The sequence below is a fragment of the Lepidochelys kempii genome, chromosome 15 (assembly GCF_965140265.1).
Source record: "Lepidochelys kempii isolate rLepKem1 chromosome 15, rLepKem1.hap2, whole genome shotgun sequence".
Taxonomy (NCBI): Eukaryota; Metazoa; Chordata; order Testudines; family Cheloniidae; genus Lepidochelys; species Lepidochelys kempii.
The window spans coordinates 14,935,076-14,947,605 of record NC_133270.1 but is presented as its reverse complement, the minus strand read 5'-3'; the positions used below and the strand labels follow the sequence as shown (position 1 = coordinate 14,947,605).

At 47.0% G+C, this 12,530-nt stretch overlaps 1 pseudogene; it reads left to right on the top strand.

Moving 5' to 3' along the window:
• The first annotated feature begins 11,663 nt into the window (after positions 1-11,663).
• LOC140898885 (ubiquitin-like protein 4A pseudogene) lies at positions 11,664-12,137 on the top strand (annotated as a pseudogene).
• Positions 12,138-12,530: the final 393 nt, after the last annotated feature.

The window sequence follows — 12,530 nt, the reverse complement described above, 5'->3', positions numbered from 1 at the left end:
CACCCTTCAACCTAAGGAAGAGACCATGCAAACACCTGGGCAGCAGCCTCCAGAAGGCTCATCTCATTTATAGCCCCTCATCACAGGGCCAGAGGCAGCTGCTTGCAAAGCAAAACAGCTAGGCACTGCAATGCACTATCTGCCTCCTGCAATTGCCAACCAACAGCGATCTGGGGCGGGGGGGAGACAGGGAAGCTGAGCCCAACCCCCTCCCTATTCTGGCTACCAAATTAAGCTAAAGCAATAAGGGCCACTCAAAATCCGTTTAAAAGCATCCACGCAGTTTAACTGAATCAGTGCCATTACCACGGGGAGAGCAGTCCCAAGAAGCACAAGCCTCATAAGCAGCAGTATGAAAATCAGTTGCACTAGCAACTTGTTGGCGTTTAGGGGGAGTCTTTCCTTCAGGGTGGGGGATGAGGCAGGAAGGTGCGATCACCTGGCAATGCACCTCAGCCCAGCCCTTCAAATACATCCAGCTCTTCCAGCCCTTGTGAGCAGAGCATGCCACTTGTGCAAAATCAGTCGTGTGATGCATCTGAGTGGCAGGAGAATGAAGGAATGCAAATTCTCATTTTAACCTGTGACTTACCTTGGTTTCAAATTAGTTCAAGTCGCAGCAGATACTGGTGCAAGGTGCACAGACTAGTGGTTTATCCTAGCGTACATACACCAGTGCTAAAAACCCATATAGCAAAGGGCTGAGAGGCTATTCCGTACTTTGTCCTCATACCAGACCTTTCTTGTAGTCTATTTAAGGGTAGAGTGGTCTGGGGCCCTGTGGATGGCAGAGCTGTGTACACACAAACACTGCATAGACTTGAACTGTTCTTACTCTCCAGCTACCCATTTCATTCACAGCTGTTGGGGTCTTTGTGCCAATAGAGTCTTTGCGGGTGATTTTAATGTGCCTGCTGAGCTCCTTTACTGAATTACATTTACTTTCCAAACCTCAACCCAGCCCCCATGAACACTGATCACCCTGCATACCTTCCTCTGTGGTATGTGAAGGTCTCTTGAATTTTTTGACAATCCATCCACTCAAACTCCAGTTCTGCCCTACCTGTGCATACTGCCTCCAGCCCAGAGAGACTGTGCCCAGAACAGACCAGTTCCATGGATTGTAAATGCCTCAGAGCAGGGACTTTGTTTTTTGTTAGTACAGCACCTAGCACACTGGGGTCATGGACCAAAACTAAGGGTCCTCGGTGCTACCACAATACAAATACTAAACAATAATAATTTTGGAGCGTCGACACCAACTGACTTCTAACTTACTGTTGGCCACTGCTGTGTTGCTCTCTGAGTGAAGGCTAAGGACTTATCTGCACTTAAAAGGTTTACAATTACACTCTGCCAGCATAAGAACTGCATTGGCCAAAGAAAAAGAAAAACCTCACACCCTTTACCTTTTTACAGTGTAAAGCAGGCATACTCTACCCTTCCACGGGTGTCACGTGTCCCACCTGTGGCCTCACGCATGCTCTAAGCGGCAAGCCCTCCCGTCAGCACGGCCCTTTCGCACCCTAGGGAACTTGTGAGGCAGCATTCTTGAGCAACAAAGAGGTGCGTGACATAGTGTGGTACAGAAAATAAACTTGTTAAATCTCTTCCCCAATGATCACCGTGTCTGAGGGGCTCTAAGTTACCTTGGCCCCAAATCTAAGCACCTTTGACTTCAATCCACAGCCCTTGTTTTTCAGAAGAACTTTTACGTTTCCGTTTTCTTTGCATGTGGCATTTAAGGGGGGGAGCGGGGTTGTTTTGTTTGGGTGCCAAAGGTCGATTTTTCTTTTTCTTTTTTTTTTTTTTAAGTTTTATGGAAAGAAACAAAGTGTCTTTTGAAAAGCTGCTTTACCAGGGCTGCTTTTGCCCTGAAAACACATGCACCTGGAAATTCCACTGCTCAAGAGTAGCTGTAAAAAGATTAGTGCCTAAATGCTCTCGCTGCGCCTGGGGAGCTGGGAAATCGGCTGAGTACCATGGTTGGAGCCCCTCTCTGTCCCTAAAAACAGAATTAGTGGGGTCCTTTATAAATAGAAAAGCAGACTGAAATGTCAGGTTTCTTTTCAAAGCAGGATGCCATTTAAATGCTTCCTTGACTTCCCCAGTCAAATAAAAGTGTGGAGACTCGTGCAGAGCAGGCCTTGACGAACTGATTTTAAAGTGTATTATTTGCCAGTTTAGGGTCATACCCTATGAGCAGCTTACAGCAAGCCGCCTTCAACCCATCACAGCAAAGCAGGCTAGCCCTCAAATCTCCTGCGCTGTATCAGAACTTCCCTGAGATCTCCCCCTGCTTGTTCTACCTGTCCAAGCTGCATGTTATTGGGTGGGGGCGTTTAATGTTTTGTTTGTTTTTAACTTGAAAAAAAAAAAAAAAGAGCTGTTGGAGAATACAGAATCCTCCTCCCCTCAGTGCACCTGAACCATAGAAGTGTTGGACTGGAAGTGACCTCGAGAGGTCAGCTACTCCAGGTCCCTGCACTCAGCGCAGGACTGAAGAGTGCCTTTATGAACACACAAGTGTGTGCAGCATCAAATGAGTCACAAAAGCTAGGAAACCTGTCGCTGAGCTGTCCTTAGCAGAGCTGCTAGATGCCACTTTGCCCTCAAAAAGTAGCTAGGGGGCATTCGGGGGTGAGGTAATCTTTTTTTTTTATTGGACCAACTTCTGTTGGTGAGAGAGAGCTACACAGAGTTCTTCTTCAGGTAAAAAGGTAGCAGCAGCCTGAAGCTCATCAAGACTAGAGCCGCCCATGTCGCTAACACCCGTGGATCTGAACGGGTGCTAGCAATGGTTGGGAATTTTTAGAAAATGTCCCCAATAGCAGTGGACTTTAAGGCTTTTACTTTTAACTCGTCCTGAGGTGTTCAGCCCCTAATACATACAGTGTGTTCTGCAGAGCACCCGGGCCTAGAGTGCGGGGTGCTTTAGAAAGGAATCAGAGATAAGCTACGGTCATGTGTCCAGGGTCCATTTGGTCACCAGGGAGGATATGGGCCCTGGAGAGCTGGTGAGGGTATGGTGAAGCATCCTCAGAGCCCTGAGATGGGTGGAAGCAACAGCTACTTCTCACCTACCTCAGGAAAATTAAACAAAGGGGAAAATTAAATACTGGCAACTAAATTTCATTTGACAGTTTTAGTTGGAGTGATAAATTCACCAGTGCTGGTATGTAAGGTACATGAGCACCCGCACCATGGTCAAACTCTATTCCCTGCGCATGCAGAGTGCTTACAAGTGCTTCCTTGCTTTGCCTGCACACATGGATAGTTCAGAGGATCTGGGACCATGCACTCAGCAGGTGTAATTTACTCCCCAAGCTTTGAAAGTTTAGCCCAACAATAGAGATGGGGCCCAAACCAAAATCCTGTCTCAACCTTCCCTTGCCCTTCCCTCTAAAGATGGTGTCTGAACTTTGTACCTTGGCTCCCTCTCTACCAAAAATGACTGTGCTGATTGATTGATTGATATTTTTCCATCACTCCTGAGCTGAGCCCTTGTTTGCCAAGTTTTCAGCCTAGAGCAAATTTTTACAGTCAAATTATAACCCCTTTGAAAAAGAGAAGTTTTTCTGGATATTCCACTCTCACGCCCATTACTCACCTTGTAATGAGCCAGGGAATATGACATGGTTTTTAACTATATGGTATCCACTTCCCAAAGCTCAGTGTCTCAGGTGTGAGCGCTCCCCTCATTAATTCACGTCCTTTGCACCTTGGCTCCAAATCCTCTGCTAGGGCTTCTGTTGTCTGGGATAGCTAGTGACGGGACACCTGTCCTGGGAGCTGTGAGGGAGGAGAATGAATAAGTGGTCATGTTTTCAGAAAGGAAAATGCAGGGGCTGGATAGGTAGCCAGCTAGCATGCCACATATCACAGGATCCTCATGACCCTCTATGGCATGATGCTATGCTGCAATGATGAATATGCACCTCACTTAGAAGCCACCTTTCACATTATCAGCTCTCAGAATATCATCTTGTGTCTCAATGTTTGATGTTTTATTTAAAGCCCCAGCTCCAGATATCACTTGATTACATGAGCCTCTCAGGGTCTTTTGTTTGTTTGGGTAAGTAAGTTTCTAGCCCTCATGGTTGCAGACAAAAGCCTGAAAACACAACTCTCAAGTGTAATCTAACAGCTCAAAACCAGAGAGCACATTTAAAATAGAGACATTTTTAATCCAGTCTCTTGACTTTTGTGGGGGGGGCCTGATTCAGGATTTTTGCATGCCTAGGGTGGCAAACCTTTACAAACATATATGAAGGCCAGACCCTACCCGGATGAGCTTACATTCTATGAACCTGATCCTGCACTCGCAAGAGTAATCCCATTGGAAACAGTGAGCAAGGACTGCTCCTGGAGGTGAGGCCCTGCAGGATCGGAACCTAAATTAGACAGTTTACACATGAGTAGTAGACTCATCTGGGTGAGAGGGGGATAGTGGCACACTTATGAGCCTCTCATCTGCAACTGAGGCCGTATCTACACTACAAATACTTTGCCGGTATAGTTATACAGCCAGAGCCTCCTAGTGTAGATGTCTATGCTGGCAAAGGGAGTTCTGCTGCTGGTATGGGAATGCCACTGCACAGAACAACATTAGCTATGCCAACAGAAGCATTCTGCGTCTACGCAGAGGGGTTTGCCGGCACAGCAAAGTGGTTTATCACACTCTTCACTGATGCAGCAATACCAACAAAAAACTTTAGTGTAGATCTGGCCTGAGACATCACTTGGCCACACCATACACACTGTGGTTAACACTCTTAGGTCAAATAAATTGGTTAGTCTCTAAGGTGCCACAAGTCCTCCTTTTCTTTTTGCGAATACAGACTAACACGGCTGCTACTCTGAACTCTTAGGTCAGTCATTATTTCACTGTTCACCCTTGAACACACCACAACAGGGGATGAAGAGAGGAGAGAATAGTGCCAGTGACAGAGGGGTGCCAGAAATGGGTCCATCAAGTCAGAGACAGAAGGTCCTCCTTTCTTTTCTTTCAAATGAGAAAAAACAAAATGCCAGGATTGTGCAGCATTTGACAGTAGAAAAGGTTCAGTGAAGCAAACACGACTGCCTACTGAATTATTACTGCAGGCACATATCAGAGAAAACCGTATCCTGTCGATGCAGTGGGGAAAGGAAGACAGTACATCCACTAGTATCTTAGATAGTGGCGATGGGATGGGCTACCCCCAGCTCAAAGGAGGGGCCAGATGACATTGTAATTGTATTTGTTTAGGCTCTGGTTTTCCACAAGAGCTGGTTGGGTGCTCAGCACTTTGGAAAATCTGGTCTCAGTGATGGGTGATGAGCACTTTAAAATTTGTTCCTTAATGCTCAGTCACATTGTGTCTGGCAAGCACATAGTGTTTAACCATCAAATAGAACAGCCTGACAATTTAGCCAAGAAAATGGATCACTCGCCGCCTCACTCTTCCCTCCTCCCCACCACCAATACCAGAACAAATAACCTTGTTAGCTTCTCAAAAGCCAGCTAGAAGGGATGTGGCTTAAAAACAGATCCTTTACAGGGTTCAGAAAATGGTTCCTCCGAACTGAGATGCTTCAGCATCTCAAAGCATAAGTGTCCAAGAGGCATAAGCTAATGTTCCTTCTCTTTGCAGAGCACCTACTGCTTGATACCATTAATGACTCTTCTAAATTATAATCCTAGCAAGTACAGTTTTGCACGATCATCAAAACTCCATTTACCTCAGTAGAGTTACTCCCAATTTACACCAGTGCCAGCATGACAAGAGTTAGCCCCAAGGGATTAGTTGAGAAGGAAAATAGGGCCTCATCTTTCCAGGCGCTGAGTATCTTTATGGAAAGTCCCAGCTAAAGAGGGCAATTCCCCACTAGACTATTTGGTGACACTCTGCCAGACATGGCTAGTGTCTAATCTAAAAGGCTAGAACACTGCCCAACTCTGGCTCAAAGGAATTTTGTGGTGAGAGGGCAGGGAAAAAGAGCCTCTGTTGTTTCCAGTGCTTGACTTGGAGCCCAGCTCTTCCTAGGTGTGGAAAGGTGCTATTATGAGAGGTGAGGCCCCAGCTGCAGATTCATTAACATCTATACAATAGAGACCATGGTCTCACACACACTGGAACTAGGATGTGGGCAAATGTCAGGATGACTGTGTTGCTGAGATTTACGTGAGCATGGAGGCCTCCACTGGCAGGGACTTTTCAAGGTGGTTCCAAGCCTCAGTCGCTGCAAACTTCCAAAGCCGCGGTTGTTTTTTCTTAACAAGAGCTTTGATCAGCCAGGGCATGTCTACACTGCAGCAGGGAGTGAGTCTCTCGGGCTAGGCAGACTTGTGTTAGCTGGGCTCACGCTGGTGTGCTAAAAATAGCAGCGTGGATACTGATGGAGGTGTGGGCTAGCCACCCTAGCTCAGACTCACCCTACCCCGAGCCTCTGCCAGTGCTGCAACATCCACACTGCTGCTACTTTTAGACTCACTCCCAGCTATAGTGCAGAGATACCTTTAAGCTCCAGCAGCTAAGGGCAGCAGTGAGATCCCAGGACAGAGCCTCAGAGAGGATGTCCGTGACTGATAAAACGGGAGACCAAGTGATAATTTGTGTTCTGATTTTACTTACAAGACAAAATCCACGATGCCAACGGTCAGTGGATGTCAGAGTCATGAGCAGACATGACGTGGTCATTACCGACATCTCAACTAGACTCATGTGAAAAGGATCAATAACCTCCCACTCCTACAATCTCAGCTTTTCACTGAAGAAAAGGTTGCCTCCCTCCTGGCTGTACAGATAAGCTTGAAAATGTGACACAAGTGTCACTGAGGCAGTGACATCTGCTGCCTCTGCAGAGATCCTGAGTGGTGTGAATAGCCCCGTTTATCTCCATGTGATAGTTAACTCCAAGATCCCCTGCTCTGGGGGGCCGCAGGAAAGGATGAGAGTGCAGCAGGCCCAGCACTTCCACCCAACACTTCGTATGTACTGTGGGGTCCCCGATGCTGCCACCCCTGCGCCGCTCCCAGGTGGGAGAAGGGACGCTGCTGCAGCTGAGAGGAGAAGAGCCTCTGCTCCTCCTTGCCTCTATGGGCAGGAAGGCCCCCCACTTCCACTGCCACTCCACGGGGTAAGTATTTTGTAGTGTGCCGAGAGCTCATTGATTCAGCCCTCCAAGGCATGTCATGCAAGCAAATAAACACGCAGTCCTTGCCCTGAAGAATTTACAATCTAGGGTTCAAACCATGCAAAGATTTATGCACATGCTTGGTTTGGAACTACTCATAAGTGAGGGTTACAAGCAAATAAGAAAGGGGCGAGAGAGGTAGGGCGCTGGTGGGTGTTTGTAGCAAGCTGCTGAGCAGTAGAGGGCCAGAGAAGGCTGCAGACCTTGTTTGTCAATAGGAGGTGGAAGGCTCTACCAGCTATGGGGCTCCAATGAACTTTATAATTCCAATAGGCTTTATTTTTCTAGGTAATATCCCTGCATTTTAAATTACCCCTTGAATAATGATCTAATCAAGCAGAATTCCTTTGGTATTCATCAGAATACTAGACAAGCTCTTTGTGGTTAATGTTATCAATGTGGATATCATAAGGACTTTGACAGGATTACCAGTGGAATTCACCATTCATTAACCAGACCATTATTTATAATGGCGGGGGAAGGGGGGTGTTGAGTGGTTTTGTTTTTCACATGGGACCCTGTTTATTTGGAGGCGGGGAAGCTCAGGGTGGCAGAGGTGATGAAGGTGTCTGATTCAGAGATCTCAATCAGCTGCCCTGGCAGCACTGAGATCTCTCTCCCCATCTGCACGTCTTCACTTTCATCATCTGTTTCCCTGATGGGGAAACTACTGGAAAAGAGCCATGAGGTTCGCCTGGAGAACTCACTCCACCACACATGGGTTTGAGGTTGTAACCCAGTGAGGAGACAGGCAGCTGAAACCAGTCCACAGACCTGATCAGCAGATCCATGTAGGAGAGTTAAAGTACTGAAGCCAGGGCACCAATAAAGGGAGCTCTGTTGCAACAAATGGGAGCCTGTTAGAAATTCAGAAGCAGCTGGGATTGAAGGTGAGAGCAGGAGGATATTTAGCCAAGAAAAAAAAATCCTATTTCCTTTTCTCTTCCCCTAAAATCCAAAATGAGCTCTTTACTGTAGCCTGACTCAGCACAACAGGAAGACAAAAGATAAACACTATTGGGCAATGGAACGCAATGATCAAATATGTAAAAGGAAACAAATATGAAAACAAAACTTAAAAACAGGGCGGTTTTCTATTCAAAGGGCTAAATACAGTAGATATCAATTGTCTAGACTCCCTGCTGCACTCCAGGAAACTTTACATGGGTTAATATTGCTGCAACATTTCCAAAATCTAGCATCTGGGAAAAAATCACTGGCACCAGAAAGAGGCAGACAAAGGTACTTGGTATCCAAAATGAAGTGTAGAAGGACAAAACAAAAGGTGAGGGGAAAATTCCCTGGTGACATCCCAGAGCATCTCTTCATTCATTCCCCATTCAGGCAGGAGGGGTAAGAGGCAAATTTAAAGCCAGATTCAGTGCTTTTTCTGTTGCACAGTGCAGCCCACCTAAAATGATCCAAACAATCCAGCTTCTTAGGAATTTAATCCCATCTGTACTGCACTGGGATTCCCAGCCCTGCAGGGTGACATCCATTGAACAACACTGAGTTCCTGTAACCAAGGCAGCCTGATGGTGCAAGACCAATGGAGTGTTCTCCAGAACCATGCTTACAGAATCCTGTGAGGTGCTGCGGGCCCTGGACTCCCACCAAAGATGTGTAATGCCTTTGCATACTACTAGTCCTGTCGCACCATTCAAATGCGCCGAATGCTGTCACCATGGTAGTGTTCATTTGTATTGTGATAATTCAGATGAGTTGTGGAGACATAAAGTGTTGCAGAACTGGGACAGTCAGGTGCATTCAGCCTGCAGAAAGAAATATGGTACTGCTTCTAAAGTAAAATGCAAAAGCATTTAGCATTGCTTTCTCTCCCCATTGCCCTACCTGCTAACCTACAGAGATAATTAAACCAGAGTGTGAAAGCATATTCAGTACTGTAGAGTTAGACCAACAGGAGTAGCATGAACCTTCCACACATACTATCACTATATTGATTTAATCACATACAGAACTACTCTACTTAGTACTTTCAAATACACTTAAGGAAGTGGGGATAGGGGAAGGAAACCCCAAAACTCAAAGATGACTTACAAAATGGAGCCCCAACAGAACAAGCCAAAAGCTCCCATCAGTCCTTCCCCACCTACTCAATAGGAGTGGAACTGACCAGGAGTTCAAGTTGAACTGTTTCAACTGCTAGCCCATAATCTAACTTTTCACAGCTCCTATGGAAAACCTCATGTCTCAGAGTCCAAGAACTGGTGTGAATTTCCTCCTCCTCAATTTGTTCCAGGAATCCATCCACTGAGAGACCATCCCAGAAGAGGTACTCCTTAGTGGGTATCCAACATAAACCTGGTTTCCAGGCTCACAGTCCATATTCTAATGCCTTCTTGTTCTTCTTAAGCACATCACTTAGTCTTTGGTTTTTTAAAAAAATCCATGGGATCTCTCTTAGCTTTTCCTTCAGGCAGCTGCTCCAAAGAGGTCCACCCAAAAGGTAAATGAAAAGCCAAAAAAGTGTTAACATTAAACAGAGACTCAACCTAGCAGAACTGTTGCTGATATTCAGGACTGTTAACCACATGTATCTTGCCTGAACAATTTCCAAACCATAGATGATGTTTAATGTGGAAAATACTATAAATGTACAAAAAGTTACTTCTAAGTCCAAAACACAGAGTTCCCTACTTACGGCTTTGATGAACAAAGTGTGTTGCATTCTAGCAACACGCTTTTGGCACTCTCAAGAACCTTTTCATGAGCTGGAAATTCATGGCATCACACATCAGCATAGGCATTACTTACAACAGATAGGGTTGTTGTTTTTTTTCCCCCCCATCACAGTGCAGGCTCTCTCGTCTACACTACACAAGACAATACACTCTCCTCCCAGCATTGCTCTGGGTAGAAAGACGACCAGAATGAGCTGAATAGACATAGAAAAAGTTGTTGTCCATTGTGTTCTGTTGTTCCCACAATTCTTATCTTCACTTCATCTGTGTTCTGTATTGTCTTCCCAGTCCAGCAAAAGACAATTTCTGAGTTAACTATGCACAAGTCAGTGGTGCCTAGCTTACAGCAGAGCAGATTTGTGTACCTCTCAATAAAATACACGCTCTGAGGAAACGGTACTATTTTCTTCTCTCTTACTGATGATTTTCAGAACATTTTCAAGCACATTCCACAGCTACATTAAAATGAAGCCTTTAAAGCAAACAAGTTGCACTGGCCTCCAAGAATGCTCTAACTCCACAGGAGAAAAGCTCCCCTAGTCTGGCAGATACTGGAAGAATGCAAGATGATGTGTTTGCTGAATAGGGAATCGAACATGCAGAGCATTTAATTCAGTGGACATCTTCTGACATGTCACAACTAAGAAAACCATTTAACGCTGACAACAACCACCATTACTCCAACGGAGTGCAAAAAATGTACTTGTCAAGTTTGTTATCAGATTGTGCAAAAAATTTATGAAGTATCTTCCTATTATGAAGTCTGAACTGAGAAACTTTGGGAGAGTAGATGGAAGACACATGATGCCCAGGCCATGAAGAACTACTCTTCTAGCCTCTTATCAGGGGAGAAAGCATTCCTCCTTGGGATCGGATGGGAGAGGACAGGAGAAAGCTAGAGAGCAGGGCTTTGCAAGTTTTTTCTGTAAGGCAGCCCACATCTTAATAGAGAAATTGGCCTTTTGTGATCAAGCAACTGTGCCAACTACACCAGTTGTTTGCCTGGAGAAGCAGTATTAAGAAAATATTGCAAGTATTTAGCAGGTGGAAAGGAGAAAGAAAGAGAACCATGTGACCTGTCAGGTCTTTGCAGACCACCAGTGGGCCACAGACAGTGGCTTGAAAAATACTGCTGTAGAGTTTTGCTGTTCCATTTGTGACAAAGTTCCTCCTCTGCCTTAGTGGGTCCTGCGCTTATTGGCAGATTTGCTTGCCTCAGAGATTCACGGCAGCCCTCAGTTTGGCCACTTTTACTAGTGGCTCAAACCTGCCGTTCACTCAGCTAACCTCATCACTAGCCAGCACGGGGAAAAGGAAGGAGAACAATCCCCGCAGTCTCTGCTGATCCACTATGTGGGTCGGGGAACAGCTCAGAGACCTTCCCCTCTGGTGGAACCCACAGTCCAAGTCAACTCCTCCTGTGTCTGATCAGGAGTTGGGAGGTTTGGGGGGAACCCAGGCCCGCCCTCTACTCCGGGTTCCAGCCCAGGGCCTGTGGACTGTAGCTGTCTAGAGTGCCTCCTGGAACAGCTGCATGACAGCTACAGCCCTCTGGGCTACTTCCCCATGGCCTCCTCCCAACACCTTCTTTATCCTCACCACAGGATCTTCCTCCTGGTGTCTGATAAGCTTGTACTCCTCAGTCCTCCAGCAGTATGCTTTCCCTTCTCACTCTCAGCTCCTAGTGCCTCTTGCTCCCAGCTCCTTGCACACATGCCACAAACTGAAGTGAGGGAAAATGGACCTGCTTAATCTGGGACTAATATATCTGCCTTCTAACACTCACCGGTGAAGCCGCTGCAGGGCCGGGGCTGCAGCCTGCAGGTCTCCGCGGACGAGCGCGTCAGCACCCTGAAGCATCTGGTCTTGGAGAAGTTGAACGTCCCAGTCTCTCAGCAGCGGCTGCTTTTCAAGGGCAAAGCCCTGGCAGATGAGCACAGGCTCTCAGACTATTCCATCGGCCCTGAGTCCAAGCTGAACCTGGTGATCAAGCCACCGGAGAAGGCTTCCCCCGAGGACCCGGGGCACAGGGGACCCCCGCCACCATTCCCGACCATCTGGCACCCGCTGGGCCAGGTCCTGGCTCGGCACTTCAGCACAGCTGACGCGGAGAAGGTGCTGGAGCAGCTGCAGAAGGATTATGGGCGGAGCCTTCGCCTGCTGAGCCTGGATGACATTGAGCAGCTGGCCACGTGGCTGCTGCAGCCAGAGGTGGCTGATGCAGTGGAGATGGGATTCCTGGACTAGCACCCAGACAGCCGTGGGCCCGGGGGAAAGACTTCAGCCTGGCCCTCCCTGCACCTGGAACAAGGTGCCTGCAGGCAGGGCCCAGTCGGGGGCTCAGGGTCCCTCTGCCCCCTCCTCACACCTCTGAACTGCTGCTAAGGAGCCTGTCTGTGTCTCCCATTCCCCATTAAAGGTGATGGTAGGTGTGTGTGTGTGGGGGGGGGAAACACTCTCCTGTAGCCATCTGGCCTGACCCTGTCACACATTGATATTTATATCCTGGCATAACAACCTCGTACTTTTGTGACTGGGGAGCTTTTTGTGTTCCCCATCACAAAACATGCTAAATTATTGTGGTTGTTCGGTGTCAGCGATGACCACTATACCAACCGAATGTCTTCTGCATAGAGGGCCAGATCCTCA